The sequence below is a fragment of the Pituophis catenifer genome, unplaced genomic scaffold (genome assembly GCF_029215685.1).
Source record: "Pituophis catenifer annectens isolate HBS135680 unplaced genomic scaffold, rPitCat1.0.hap2 SCAF_2, whole genome shotgun sequence".
In the NCBI taxonomy this organism is placed as follows: Eukaryota; Metazoa; Chordata; class Lepidosauria; order Squamata; family Colubridae; genus Pituophis; species Pituophis catenifer.
In genome coordinates, this window is record NW_027256882.1 from 93,609,849 (window position 1) to 93,624,355 (window position 14,507).

Here is a 14,507-nt window from a genome sequence, read left to right on the forward strand (position 1 = left end):
AAGGAGTAATTTTCTAACAGTGAAGACAATGGTTAATTGCCTTCAGAAGTTATAGGTGCTTCAACACTGAAGGTTTTGAAGAAAAGACTGGACAGCCATCTAACTGAAGTGGTATAGGGTTTTCTGCTTTAGCAGGGGTTGGACTAGAAGATCTCCAAGGTCTCGTCCAACTCCATTCTGATTGAATAATTGAATAATCCTTTTAGTATCATTTAGTATCATTTGAATTGTGTCTACAGAGTGAGTCATAGAAGGGCTACTGAAAGTTCTCCATTGTTTTTCCAACTAGGTTTCTTTGCAAACTTGAAATCTGTCATTATGTGTCCCACAAGTTCCAAAACTTGGGAATGTTATTGATGTATTGTGAATATCTTTGAAAACTAGCTAGCCCTGGTAAATCCCATTTACCAAAAAAATAAGCGGAAAGAACTCTACTTTCTCTAGCCTTTCTAGTGTTATCCCACAACTGTAGGGTTTACTTTTTCTAGAGAAACTGAGGGCCAATCCATTGGTTATGACAGGAATTGACCAACCAGCCCATCCTAGGCTGACATCATGGCTGAGAGTGACTTTCCCAAAGTCACCCATCTGGTTTTCATGCTGAGGAGGGTCTAGAACACATATTCTCCTAGTTTCTAATCTTAACATTAGATCAAATTGGCTTTCAAACTGCCCCCCCTCCCCAATGTTTCATATTATGTCCAGGTTCTCTTTTCCTAAATGGACTCTTTTATGCCATTGGGGTATAATTACCCACAACTTTTTTTACTATTACAAGACTGACTGAAAGCATTTTTTCATGGAATCTTTCTCCACTTACAGGAAGCTGTCAAGAATTCGGCCTGGGACTGGGACCTTCTTTATGCAAAATATGTTTAGGCCACTGATTTACTGATTGGATTGAGCCTTACCTACAAAGTAATCCACAAGCCATCTATGTTTAATAACTTAATCCTTTAAGTCAAAGCAATTATACTGTAAATTTTTATATACCTTAACTTAGAATTTTCCTTTCTGTCTGGCTTTATTTAGCTACCTATGTACAACATTTTCTAATACAAAGTAAAGCACTACAATTAGATAGGGTGACAGAGTGGGATCTAGCTGAGAAAAAGCACATAATATTTCAGTTTAGGATTTAGAGGTCATGTAGTATAATAGGTTCATTTAAACACACCACATATAATTATTAGAATAAAGTGAAGACTCAGGAAGCATAATTTATAATTCGCTGTCCTATTCATTTTTTCCATAAAGCATCGCCAAAAAAAGATTGGATGTATTAATTCACAATATTGGTACTAATTATATAAACCATTAAAACTGTGACCTTTGTTGTCCTTCCAAACCTATTCTCTGAAGGATCAGTGTTCTTACTTTTAATCTAAATCCATCTTATTTGTCTCACTTAATTTCCCAACTGTTTCCAATTATAGTTTCCCAGATGTGGATGTATTGTGACTCTTTCTAGCTTACCTCCATAGTTTCTTTGGGAAAGATGTAATATTAAACTTGTGCAATACAACTCACAAATTCAGACTCCAATAAATTATGAAGAACTATAAAATAATAAAATAAATCTTTGGCTGCAAAAATTATACAATAGGGTCAAAGTTCCTGCAGGCTGTTGACTTGAGTTTTCCTTTCTTATGAATTGTTCCCTGAGACTTTAAGAGGGCAAAGTACCACACCTGTACTTTAAGCTGATAAAAAATAAATGCTGAAGGCTCAGTGTGTGGATGTTGGTGGAAGAGAGAGAGGTCCTAAAGTGGTCAGTCAGGCTTGGAAGAGATGAGACCAAACAGACTGGGTAAAAAAAGACTTGGAAGCCACCACAGCTGAAAAAGGAATAACAAAATCTTATGCAGGTAGTCCTTGACTTACTACCATTCATTTAGTGATTGTTCAAAGTTACAACAGCACTAAAAAAAAAGTGTTTTATGACCATTTAGAAACATTACAGCATCCCCATGGTCACATGATCAAAATTGGGCACTTGGCAACTGGCATGTATTTAGGACAGTTGCCCTGTACAAATGGGATCGCCATTTGTATCCTTCTCAGTGGGCTTCTGACAAGCTACGTCAAAGGGGGAAGCCAAATTCACTTAATAACCACATGATTTGCTTAACAACTTCAGTGATTTGCTTAACAATTATGGCAAAAAAAATCATAAAAAGAGGAGCAACTCATGTCAGTTTTGGAAGACAATTTTCTTTTTTGCTTCTTAACTGCCACATATTTTAGCTGGGGAAGTTGGGAGGGGGTTGTTGTTGGAGGGGTAGAAAGTTAGTCATAACAACAATCCATATTCAAGGACTTTTGCCTGCATCTGATGGAGACTGCCTGAAGATTGTATCCAGTTGAGTGTGAAGAGTTGATTGGACAATGTGATGAATTTGTGGGTGTGGGGCAGGGCTGTGAACTGTCATCTGGGTGTGGAAAACCTGGAAGCTTCAGATTCGGGTTTTCCCAGATATGCCAACATGACATTTCTAATAAATTGGAACTTTGAAGAACCTCAGGCCTCAGTGCTTTATTTCGTTGGGGGTGTTCCTTGGAACCCTGACAACTCACTTAACAACTGCCTCACTTTGCAATGGAAATTTTGGACTCAATTGTGACAGTAAACTGACACTTATGTGTAATCTCACAAGCTTTCCAATGATACAGATCAACTACAGGTAGCAACAAGTAAGTGTTTTCTCCCTCTTACAAACTGATAAGGACTGAGAGTCAGAGAAGCAACTTCGTAAAAGGGAAGAATGCCAGGTTACTTCAAACTTCTGCATCAGCTACTGAAGTATAAGGGTCGGAAGGTAGAAGAACATACAGGGCTAAGTATAGGATAAAGGGACATTAAGCTCTGAGTAAAATCCCAGTCCTTAAATGAGAGGGCTTGGGAAAGGAGTGTGGCACTCCTGCCTTATTGTTGGTAAAGGTGATTTTTACCAAAAGTTGGTTAAGTATTGTAATTTTTCACTTATAATTGTAATATTGCCACTGTTGCTAAAGTAGATATATCTCGTATATACAGATATAACCTGTATGTTATATTATACAGTAATGTTATATTAATATATAAAAGCATATATTAGTATATATACTGTTTAACAATGAAGGCTCAAGGATCAATTGGGAAGTCAAAATATATCCAAGAAAAAGGCAGTGGAAAACAGCTGCTCTTGTAGATTATAGGTAGTTCTTGACTGATGAATGGTTGCTTAGCGCCTGTTTGAAATTATAACTTCCCCAGGGCTACTTATGACCTACATTTGAAGTTCTCATGGACATGGTCTCTGTGGTCATGTGATTGCATTTCGGGCATTCAACAACTTATGTTTGCAGTCTCCCGCAGGCATGTGATCATGATTTATGATATTTTCTGCTGGAAACTAGGATTTCATCTGGTTTCCAGCAAAAAAAGGCTGATTGCAGACTGCACTGATTCACTTAACAACCACTGCAAAAAACTTTTGAATCCAAACAGACAGACATCTGGCCCACAACATGCCTGACATCACTATTGTGGAAAAGAAAAAAGTCAGGTTCTTTGATATTGCAATACCAGGTGATGTATGAATTGAAGAGAAACAGGTCGAAAAAATAACTGTTATTTGCAAATTGAAACTGAGCAAGAAATCAGTGGTGGTACCAATAGTAATAGGAGCCCATAGAAGCAATATCCAAAGGGCTACCCAGATCCATGGAAATTCTGAATTTATTAGACCTGAATATTCTGACTTTGCAAAAAGACACCCTATTTAGAACTGCCTATATACCTTGATGTTACCTTAAGAGCTCTTAGATCAGGAGCATCAAACTCACGTCATCATGGTGTCATCACATGACGTATCATGAGTTTTTCCCCCTTTGCTAAATTGGTCATGGGTGTGGCCAGCGCATGACACATCCGGCCCACAGGCTGTGAGTTTGACACTCCTGTTTTAAGTACTTAGCTAGGATTTAAACTGTTGAGTTTTTTACCAGTCGATTCAGATGTGAACTGAATTGAAAGTGAACCAAAAACAACAACAACAACAATAATACAAGGGAACCACAAGGTAATACTATAGGTATTCTGTGTCCTACCATGCACATTTGCTTCTGACTTACTGCTCAAACTACACTATATGCTAGGATATATGAAATCACCGCATTGTAAAATATGCCAGATGCTAACACATACTCAGTTAATTAATGTATGTATCTAACAACTGGAGGTTGCTCAGCTTCAAACATAGAAGAGGGATTATTGCTATAGCAACAGCTTTATTTTTCTCCCCGTTATAGAAAAAAAATCTCATACATTCTAAATTTGATACATATATCTCCTTTTCTCAGCCACAATTTCTGTTTTTGTAGATTTGCTACTTTCTGGAATAACATAAGAGCACATATTATAGACATTCATTACACAAAATTGCCCCCAATTATTTTAATACATATGATTGAAATAGTATGCATTTTTTAAGTGTGGGAAATATGCCTCATTAATATACTCTTTAATTTGGATTTTCTGTAATTGTAGCCCAGAGGTTTGCAGTAGAATTGGCAAATAAATCTGGTGCAGACTGGTATTCATTCATTTACTGAATTTTTGGGAGTATAAAATGCACTGGAGTATAAGACACACCTTAGTTTTTGGGGAGGAAAATAAGAAAAAAGCTGATTGGCAGGTGGATCGGCCTCCTGGAATACCCCCAGTCAGCTATTCCCAGAGGTGAATTTTAGCAACAGGTTCCTTGGTTGTGAGCTCTGTGCCTTGCTATTTTTTTTTTTTTTGCTTCTTCTTCTGCTTCTGAAACTTCTGAAACTCTGTTTCAGAAAAAACTTTTTTTCCTGCCTCTGAAAGCCTCCAAAACAGAGCTTCAGAAAAAAAGCTTCTGAAGCTCTGTTTGGGGGCTTCTTTTCTGAGGCTCTGTTTGGGGGCTTTTTTTCTGAAGCTCTGTTTGGGGGCTTTTTTTCTGAAGCTTCGTTTCTGATGCTTTTTTTGAGCCTCTGAAACCTCCATTTGAGAAGCTGGGTGGGGCTACATTTAGAGTATAAAATGCACCCAGATCTTCACCCTCTTTTTGGGGGGAAAAGGTACATTTTATACTCTGAAAAATACAATATTCCTCCATTCATTGAATTTGGAGCCCATTGGATTATTTATTTATTTTTGTTTGTTTGTTTGTTTGTTTGATTGTTTGTTTGTTTGTTTTACCCCCCTCTCACAGTTTGGGGAAACTCTTGGTGGCTTACAAAACTAATAAAACATAAAGATATAAAAACAATTATCAATATAAAACAGATCAAAATTATGAAAGATTAAATACAGAATATTTTGAAAGAGCTCTGGAACTTCATTAGGAAGACACTCACAACATTTTTATGTATGTGGAGGCATCATTTCAAAGGGCAGGTGATGCATCAGAGAAGGCATGCTTCCTGGTTCCCAATAGGAATACTGAGGCATGCCTAATACTGCCTGCACCACTGCATTGTGGACCACCTGGAAGTAGTTTCCAAGTGGTCTTCCAAGACGGATGTGACACAAAAGAAAATGATTGGGGGAGAAGTTGGCGGGGGGGAAAGCAAATTGGATATCTTAAAATTATTTTCATTACAATCTGTTGAAGTGGCCTCATGGATCAGCTTGCTGCTTAGACAATGGTTGGATAAGTCATAAGCAAATCATGGAATAGAATCACCTCCCTTTCTAATGTGCATGTTAAAAAGGTTAACATCAAGGGATACTTTATTATGTTACTTCCACAATGTTTAGAGTCTCTGAGAGGAACAAAAATGGTTAAATTATCATATGTGAAACTTATTCCTATTACTAAATGTTTTTTCTGGAAATCTGTCGTCAAGATTTTAACTGTAGGCTGTTAACATATAGTAGTATATTTTGGGGCTGCATCCTATATCAATATAATTGATCCAACTTAACCACACAGAAATTTGAAGGACTTCTGCTCCCATGAATGCCAGAATTCACTCTTATTGAAGCAAAGTACTTCTCCACTCTGGTTCTTCCCAGTCCAACTTTTAGAAACAGGATGTGGCATTGCATTACGATAGCAATAATCAAGTGAACTCCCTCCCTTCTCTGACCTCTTATATGTCTCCTCGAACTACTCTGAAAGGCCTTTCAAGATTGATGGAGTTCCTGATCAAATTTTCCCAACTCACTGATAGTTAATAAAAGCTGAACCCATGATTCAAATTCATTGGCATCTCCAGCAAGATTAGATTTCATGAAAATAATGAGATTTTCATCACGATGCCACAATACAAACTCTGCCACTTACATACATATGTGCAAATAACAATGCAAGCACAAAAGGAAAGAATTTGTGTTTTCACAATTCATGTTTCCTTATTTGCTCCCCTGTTGAAGTTCATGTTCAGACTTTAAACATGAATTATTCCATTAGAATAGAATAGAATAGAATAGAATAGAATAGAATAGAATAGAATAGAATAGAATAGAATAGAATAGAATAGAATAGAATAGAATAGAATTCTTTATTGGCCAAGTGTGATTGGACACACAAAGAATTTGCCTTGGTGCATACGCTCTCAGAGTACATAAAAGAAAAGATACATTTGTCAAGAATCATAATGTACAACACTTAATGATAGTCATAGGGTACAAATAAGCAATCAAATCATATTAGGAAATAATCAGTAAAAATCATAAGGATACCAGCAACAAGGTTACAGTCATACAGTCATAAGTGGGAGGAGATGGGTGATAGGAACGATGACAAGATTAATAGTAGTGCAGACTTAGTAAATAGTTTGACAGGGTTGAGGGAATTATTTGTTTAGCAGAGTGATGGCATTCAGGAAAAAACTGTTCTTGTGTCTAGTTGTTCTGGTGTGCAGTGCTCTATAGCATCGTTTTGAGGGTAGGAGTTGAAAGAGTTTATGTCCAGGATGCAAGGGGTCTGTAAATATTTTCACAGCCCTCTTTTTGACTTGCAGTATACAGATCCTCAATGGAAGGCAGGTTGGTAGTAATTGTTATTTCTGCAGTTCTAATTATCCTCTGAAGTCTGTGTCTGTCTTGTTGGGTTGCAGATGACAAACTCAATAATTCCTCTGTAGAACTGTATCAGCAGCTCCTTGGGCAGTTTGAGCTTTCTGAGTTGGCACAAAAAGAACATTCTTTGTTGTGCTTTTTTGATGACGTTTTTGATGTTAGGTATCCATTTTAGGTCTTGAGATATGGTAGAACCTAGAAATTTGAAGGTCTCTACTGTTGATACTGTGTTGTCTAGTATTGTATGAGGTGGTAGTATGGGAGGGTTTCTCCTAAAGTCTACCACCATTTCTACGGTTTTGAGTGTGTTCAGTTCTGGTCGCACCATGAGGCTAGTTGTTCAACCTCCTGTCTGTATGCACATTCATCATTGTCTCGAATGAGACCGATCACTGTTGTGTTATCTGTGAACTTCAGTAGTTTAACAGATGGCTTGTTTGAGATGCAGTCATTGGTATATATAGAGAAGAGAAGTGGAGAGAACACACAGCCTTGTGAGGCCCCTGTGCTAATTGTACAGGTATCTGATGTGATTCTGCTTAGCTTCACCTGCTGCTTCCGGTCTGTTAGGAAGCTTATGATCCACTTACAAGTGTGTTCAGGTACCTAGAGCTGGTTTAGCTTAGTTAGAAGTGTGTCTGGAATGATGGTATTGAATGCTGAACTAAAGTCTACAAAGAGGACCTTTGCGTAGGTCTTTGGAGATTCAAGATGTTGTAGGATGTAGTGCAGAGCCATATTAACAGCATCATCTGTTGATCTATTTGCCCGGTATGCAAATTGCAGGGGGTCTAACAGCAAATCGTGATGGTTTTCAAGTGGGACATCACTAGCCTTTCAAAGGTTTTTATAACTACAGATGTTAGAGCAACTGGTCTGTAGTCATTCCGTTCCTTGATGGTAGGCTTCTTCGGCACTGAATTAAATTTGATTTAATCAAATGAACACTTGTAAATATCCTAATTATGATATGCTTTCCTCTCAGACTTCATAAGCGTCTATCCTTGAGTATCTTTTGAATGTACAGTTGATTTTTGGACTCTACAATTTAAAAAATATGAGTTTTTTTCTCATTAGGGCTTTCGCGTATTTTTTGTTTGTTTGTTTGTTTTTTATGAACAAAGATTGGAGGCCAGAACATTCTTATTCTGGGAGAAAATTGATTCGGTGACTTATTACTCTGTAATAATATATACTTATTAGGGTAATGCAGGCTTCAAAAATTATATAGTGGTGTGAATTTTTTATTCATTAAAACAGGAGTCTCTCTTTTACCGTGAGCCTGAAAATAGATGCTGCTGTTGAAAAAGGCATACTAAAGATTTTTCTTTTAAAGATTGGTTCATTAAAGCAGCAGCATACTTTTGTCAAGCTTGCATGAAAGCTTAGTAAAAATCATTTTTAAAACCTGGCTGGCTGGTTAGCCTATATAATAAATAGATCCTAACTTGCTCTTCCATTCATGCTAAAGGGGCGATCTCTATCAACTCCATCTGCATCTTTGCCCCTGGACCATTGTCCTGATTATTTCAAAAGTCCCCAACCCTTAGGAGCAGATATCTGGGGAATACAAAGAACTGCAGAGAGAATGAATTGCTTAGATATTCTGCCCTGTATATGTAAATTTTAATCATCAAAGCTTTACTCCTCATAGAATTATGTGTATTGTTAGGACTTCTGTATACAATATTCTGCAGTTAATTGTATGCATACACCATACAATAAATAGAGCAGATGATATACTGATGATGAAAAAAAACGAGGCTGGCCTGGGATTTTAACCTTGACTCTCTTAATTTTCCTTCAGTAGCAAATAGTGTGGTATGTTATTGATTTATAATATTATATATTATAATTTATTTATTTATTTGTTTCCATTTCTATACCGCCCTTCTCCAAACAGGACTCAGGGCGGTGAACAGCCAAAGTAAAAAACAGAACATACAAAATTTAAAAACAGTTTAAAATAATTAAATATTTTGGCCGTAAATTAAAACAACCCAATTTAAAATCAATTTAAAATTTATCTCAAGCCAGCCCAGCTAGTTGAAATAAATAGGTTTTCAGGGCCCGACGAAAAATCCAAAGGTCTGTTATTGTACGTATCTCTGGGGGGGAGGTTGTTCCAGAGGGTGGGCGGCGCCACAGAGAAGGCTCTCCCCCTGGGGGTCGCCAGCCGACATTGTCTGGCAGACGGCACCCTGAGGAGGCCCACTCTGTGCGAGCGTACTGGCCGGTGGGAGGCTATTGGTGGCAGAAGGCGGTCTCGTAAGTACCCCGGCCCTAAGCCATGGAGCGCTTTAAAGGTGGTCACCAACACCTTGAAGCGCACCCGGAAGACCACCAGGAGCCAGTGCAGCTCGTGCAGGAGAGGTGTCACATGGGAGCGCCTCGTCACCCCCATAATCCCCCGCGCGGCCACGTTCTGGACCAGCTGGAGCCTCCGGGTGCACCCCAGGAGTGCAGCCCCATGTATATTTATATATACTAACTTATATTGCTGAGCACATTGTAAGCCGCCCTGAGTCTTCGGAGAAGGGCGGCATATAAATCAAATTTAAAATATATATATATATATATTAACTTTCTGTGAATTTGCCAGGTGCCAAGATTTTTGGTTTTCATCTTCTCCGGAAGCCCACCAATGTTTATTGAGCAAGATGCATCTTTGGTGTCCTTGAACAATATTTATTTTCATCAAAGCAGGTAAAGCAATTTATGCAGAACCTATTATTAATAATGGCTCTTTATCATTTCTGCTAAACTGCCTCCAACTACAGCATAGCTGGGTAATTATAGAGCTGTCTTAGTCTAAATAGTTCTCTGGGATACTCTGTTAGTAGCTTGTATCTGAAACCTGAAGACGGGGGATACCTCCAGAAACAGGGTAGAAAGGATGCTAATATAACTAAAAAGTGGTGAGGGTTGACTTTTGTGCACCTGTGCAGAAAGCTTCCTAATTAAACTGAACAAATTGCTCCTAAATAAAGTGATGTTTCCTATTCCCACTAAAGACTTTTTACTACTAAATTTCTATTTTTTGTCTGTTACAACCCATTAAAAGAAGAATTGTAATTTAAATCTAGGTAGTAACAATCTTTATTTTGTGCAAATAAAATTTAGCAGAATAACTGCATTTAATGAGATCATAAATTATCAACTGCTGCAAGTAATCTTTCTTCTCCACCACCCCTTTTCTTTAAGCAATGTAACTCTCATTGCATAGACAAACTGTGCAAGGAGAGTGAAGTAAATATTGCTCATATTATTAAAAAGTGGGCAAGTGCTTAGTAAGATGGCTCCTGATTAGTTTTCCCCGTATATTGACCTGGGAGAGTTCCTTGGTTTACCAAACACTTCAGGAGATGAAATTTTAAAAGAGTAATGATGGTGAAAAAGGAGGAATAATTATAACTGTACAAGGACACAAATTCTATTTAGAGTTTACTATGACCATAAAGAACTTACTTCTCAGAACTTATATTAACTAGAGGCTACCGCCCAGCAGCCTTGGGTAGGGTTATATATTCCTTGTTAGTCATATGTCAGAAGAACATCCATAAATGGATCTGGCTTGTCAGCTAACAACATTGTGGACAAAAATCACTCATTTTACTTAATATTAAATATCTGATGGGCAGAACTCAATTAGAGAAAAGGGAAACAACATGAACATCTGGGATTGATTCAAACCTGTGAACTCTGAACAAGTTGGCAGGGTTCTCTGTGAGATGATCTCTGTCAGTTGTGGGTTTGATCCTTGTCCCACCTTGTTGGAGCTACCAGGGAGAGAACAAAAGATTAGTATGGGTGTAACAAATGACTCTTTCAAAGGGAAAATAATTATGCCAGGTGTGAAAGAGGCAAAGATGTACCTTCTCAACAGACTATCCCTTGATCCAGCCAACCTAAATAATTGTGAGTTCTTTCATACTTTCTTTTTATAAAGAATTGTGATGTGAATGTGATGTGAAAATGGATTGTTTGTATCTTTCCAGTGTAAGTTCAGGCTCAAGTATAGGATAAGTATGAGTAACTGTTCTGGTTACCTTTGGCTAAGGTGACCAGACGTCCCGCGTTTGGCAGGACAGTCCCGATTTTTAGCAATTTGTCCCATGTCCCGCGGCATTTTAAATAAGTCCCGATTTTTCATTCTGCCTCCTGAGTCCCGGCTGCCTCCTGAGTCCCAGCTGATGGCTAGAGGGAAAAAAAACTTTTTAAACTCTTGCCGCGGGGCTTCAAAGGACCGCCCTACAGGTGATCAGTGTAAAGAGTTCCTGGAGCAGAATTTTTTTTCCCCTAGCTATGCTGAAAAAGCGAAAGCGAAAGCAGGGTCTTTGCTGCAACGTGACAAAATGAGGCAGAGAGAGATTTCTTTTTCTTTTTCCTCACCAAAAAAGGTAGGTGCAAAACTGCAAACAATGGGAAATTTAGGAGGAGAGTTCAAGATTTTAAAACACAAAAGAAAAAAAGCTCTATTTAACTAGGGAATTGTAATAATTGAAATACTATTAATTGTATATTGTGTTGAAAGCAGAAATGGTTAAGTTGTGGTTTGGAGGAATATATGGAGGAAATTATTTGGTTTATTATTATTGGTAAATATAATTAATTGATTTGTAAGAAATTGGATTGCATGGAAATAATTGGAATATTCATGTTCATATTGATATACAAAAAAGATAGTTATATAACTAATTGATTTATATTAAAATGTTGAATTTGTATTAAACAACTAATTATGTGAGGATGGATATAAGAATAGATGACAATGGGAAGGGGTATAATATAGAATAGAAGGGAAAAATTGAATTTGATTAAGATTAGAGATGAGGATGAAGGGTAATATTGTTTTTTTAAAAAAATAGATGAGGAATAAATATGGCAAAAAGGAAATATAGAAATTGTAAATTTAATTGAAATGACTAAACACTGTTTAAATTTGTGAACCAGCCAAATATTCTGTTCAAAGAAAATACATTGTATGTTTGTATGTGTGTTTCTAATTATTGCTATTTATTCATATTTGTTCTCTTTTATTCTTTAAAGTTTAACAATTCATTCTTTATCTTAATATCTTTATATTTGTTTGGGGTTGGCTTTCTTCCCTTTCATCTTTTTTATTGTACAGCAATCTTTCTCCTCAAACCTACCACCTCTCTCTTTTCTTTCCTTCTTACTTTCTCTTCCCCCCACCCTCTTCTTCTCCTCCCTACTTCCTCTTCCTTTCTCCTTCTCCTCCACTCTTCCTCCCTCTCTTACCCTCACTCCTACTCTAATTTCCCTTCCCTTCCTTCATCCTCTCTATTGCTGTATCCTTTTATGCATATGGACTACTCAGAGGGCTGAAAAAGTTATTTTTGACTGGTCCTCACACTTTTGACCAGTCCTCGAATTTACGACTGTCCTCACATTTTACGTTTTTTGCCCTATCTTATCACCATGGTGAAGAGAAGTTGTGAAATGAGTGACATGGTTGTTAAGAATGCTGCACGGGCATAAATATGAGGATGGTCATAAGTGTGAGGACCAGTCAAAAGTGCGAGGACCTGTCAGAAATGACTTTTTTCAGCCCTCTGAGTAGTCCCTATACACATAGCCATGGCTACCCGGTCACATGACCAGCTAGCCACACCCACCCAGTCACATGACCTCCAAGCCACACCCACAAAATAAGCTACGCCCACAATAGTGTCCCTCTTTACCAATATTAAAATCTGGTCACCTTACCTTTGGCCATTCTGGATCAGTAGTAAGATTTTGATGGGGGACATTACTCCGAGTCCTGCTTTACCTGTCAGAATGATTCAGTGTAATTGTTCATGGTAGTCTCTTTCAATGGCTGTGAGGGCTGAAAACTGCTCTGCAATGGTTCTGCTATTTCCTGAGTGGGTGTTTCCCCAGCTCAGAGATGGCTAACCTTTTTGCCATCACGTGCCAGGAGCAGTAACATAATTCTATGTGCCCTGCCCCCTCACATGCACGTGTGACCCCCATGGTCCCCCTGCTCCTGGCACGCAATAGCATGGTCGGCCCATTTTTTGCTGTCCCCAGCCTCCAGAGCCTTTCTAAGAGTCTGGGGTGGGCAAAAACAACCTTCCCAACCCCCCTGGAGGTCCTCTGGAGGCCGAAAATGGCCCATTTGCCAGCTTCCAGTCCCACAACGGGGGTGGGGAAGGCCTTTCTCGGTCTCCCCAGACTCCTAGAAAGGCTCTGGAGGCTGGGGAGAGGGAAAAGTGGGCCTTCCCCACCACCATCCGAGGTCCTTCAGAGGCAGGAAACAGCCTGTTTCCCTACTTCTGGTGAGCCCAGAAGACCCAAAAATCAAGTGGCCAGAGTGTGCATGTGTGCCAGAGCTGAGCTCGCATGCCCACCAATATGGCTACAGGTGGCACGTGTAGCCATAGGTTCGCCATCATGGCCCTAGCTGTTATTGGCAGAAGAGAGCTTGGCATCCCCCAATTCTATATGAAACCAGTGATGAGAGAGACCTTCTGTCATTTCAAGTGAGGTGTCATTGACATACTAATTGTTCCCTGATGTATGTCTCTATCCTAGGCTGAACATAAGATGTGGTGGAAATCCTGTGTTGTTGCTGTCTGAAGGCTATAGGAGACTAGATGGGACAAGCTTAGGGTTAGGATGAATCCCAGAAGTGTCATTTCTTAAGAAACATCTGGTTCAGTGGTGGGTTGCCCCTGGTTCTGACCGGTTCACAGGAACCAGTAGTAAAACCAGTGGGAGGCTCCACCCACTGATCCGGATGTCATCATAGGTGATCTGCACATGCGCAGAAGAGCATGCGTGGGGGCACGATGCGAACCAGTAGTAAAGGTAAGTAGAACCCACCCCTGATCTGGTTCCCACTGGACCTTTAATTCTGGAGGGGGTGGTATTACAGATCTGTATATGGATCAATAAATAGATCTATAGCCTGGGGATCCTATTCAGAAAATAGCAGATGGAAGGTGTAACTTGAAATATCTTTGCTTATCTTTGATTGGTACATCAATGTGACCTTTTCTGGATCAAGCAACAATTACTCAAACCTCTAATGTTGTAACTTATTCCATACCAACCTGACCTGACCACTTAGAAGCTACAGCTGCTGCAAAAGTGTATCTGCTCGCATGCAGACTGACCAACACCACTATAGCAAAACAACAATTACCTTTTAGAAGTTACATTGGTTACCACTTCATTTCCAAGTCCAATTAAAGATGCTTTATGATCACCTATAAATCCCTTATTATAGAAAAAGACTCTTCCTTACTACCTTTGTGGCCATCTGATCAAATTACAATCTGCTAGATGGAGCTGGGAGCATGTGAATACCAGAAAAATATCCACAAGCTTAGACGTGACCATATTGCAATTGTATGGAAAGACAGCAAGCAGATTTTTTTTTCCCAAAGGAGCATCAAGATACTGATTGTCATAACTGCTAGATTACAAACACATTATGGGTTTT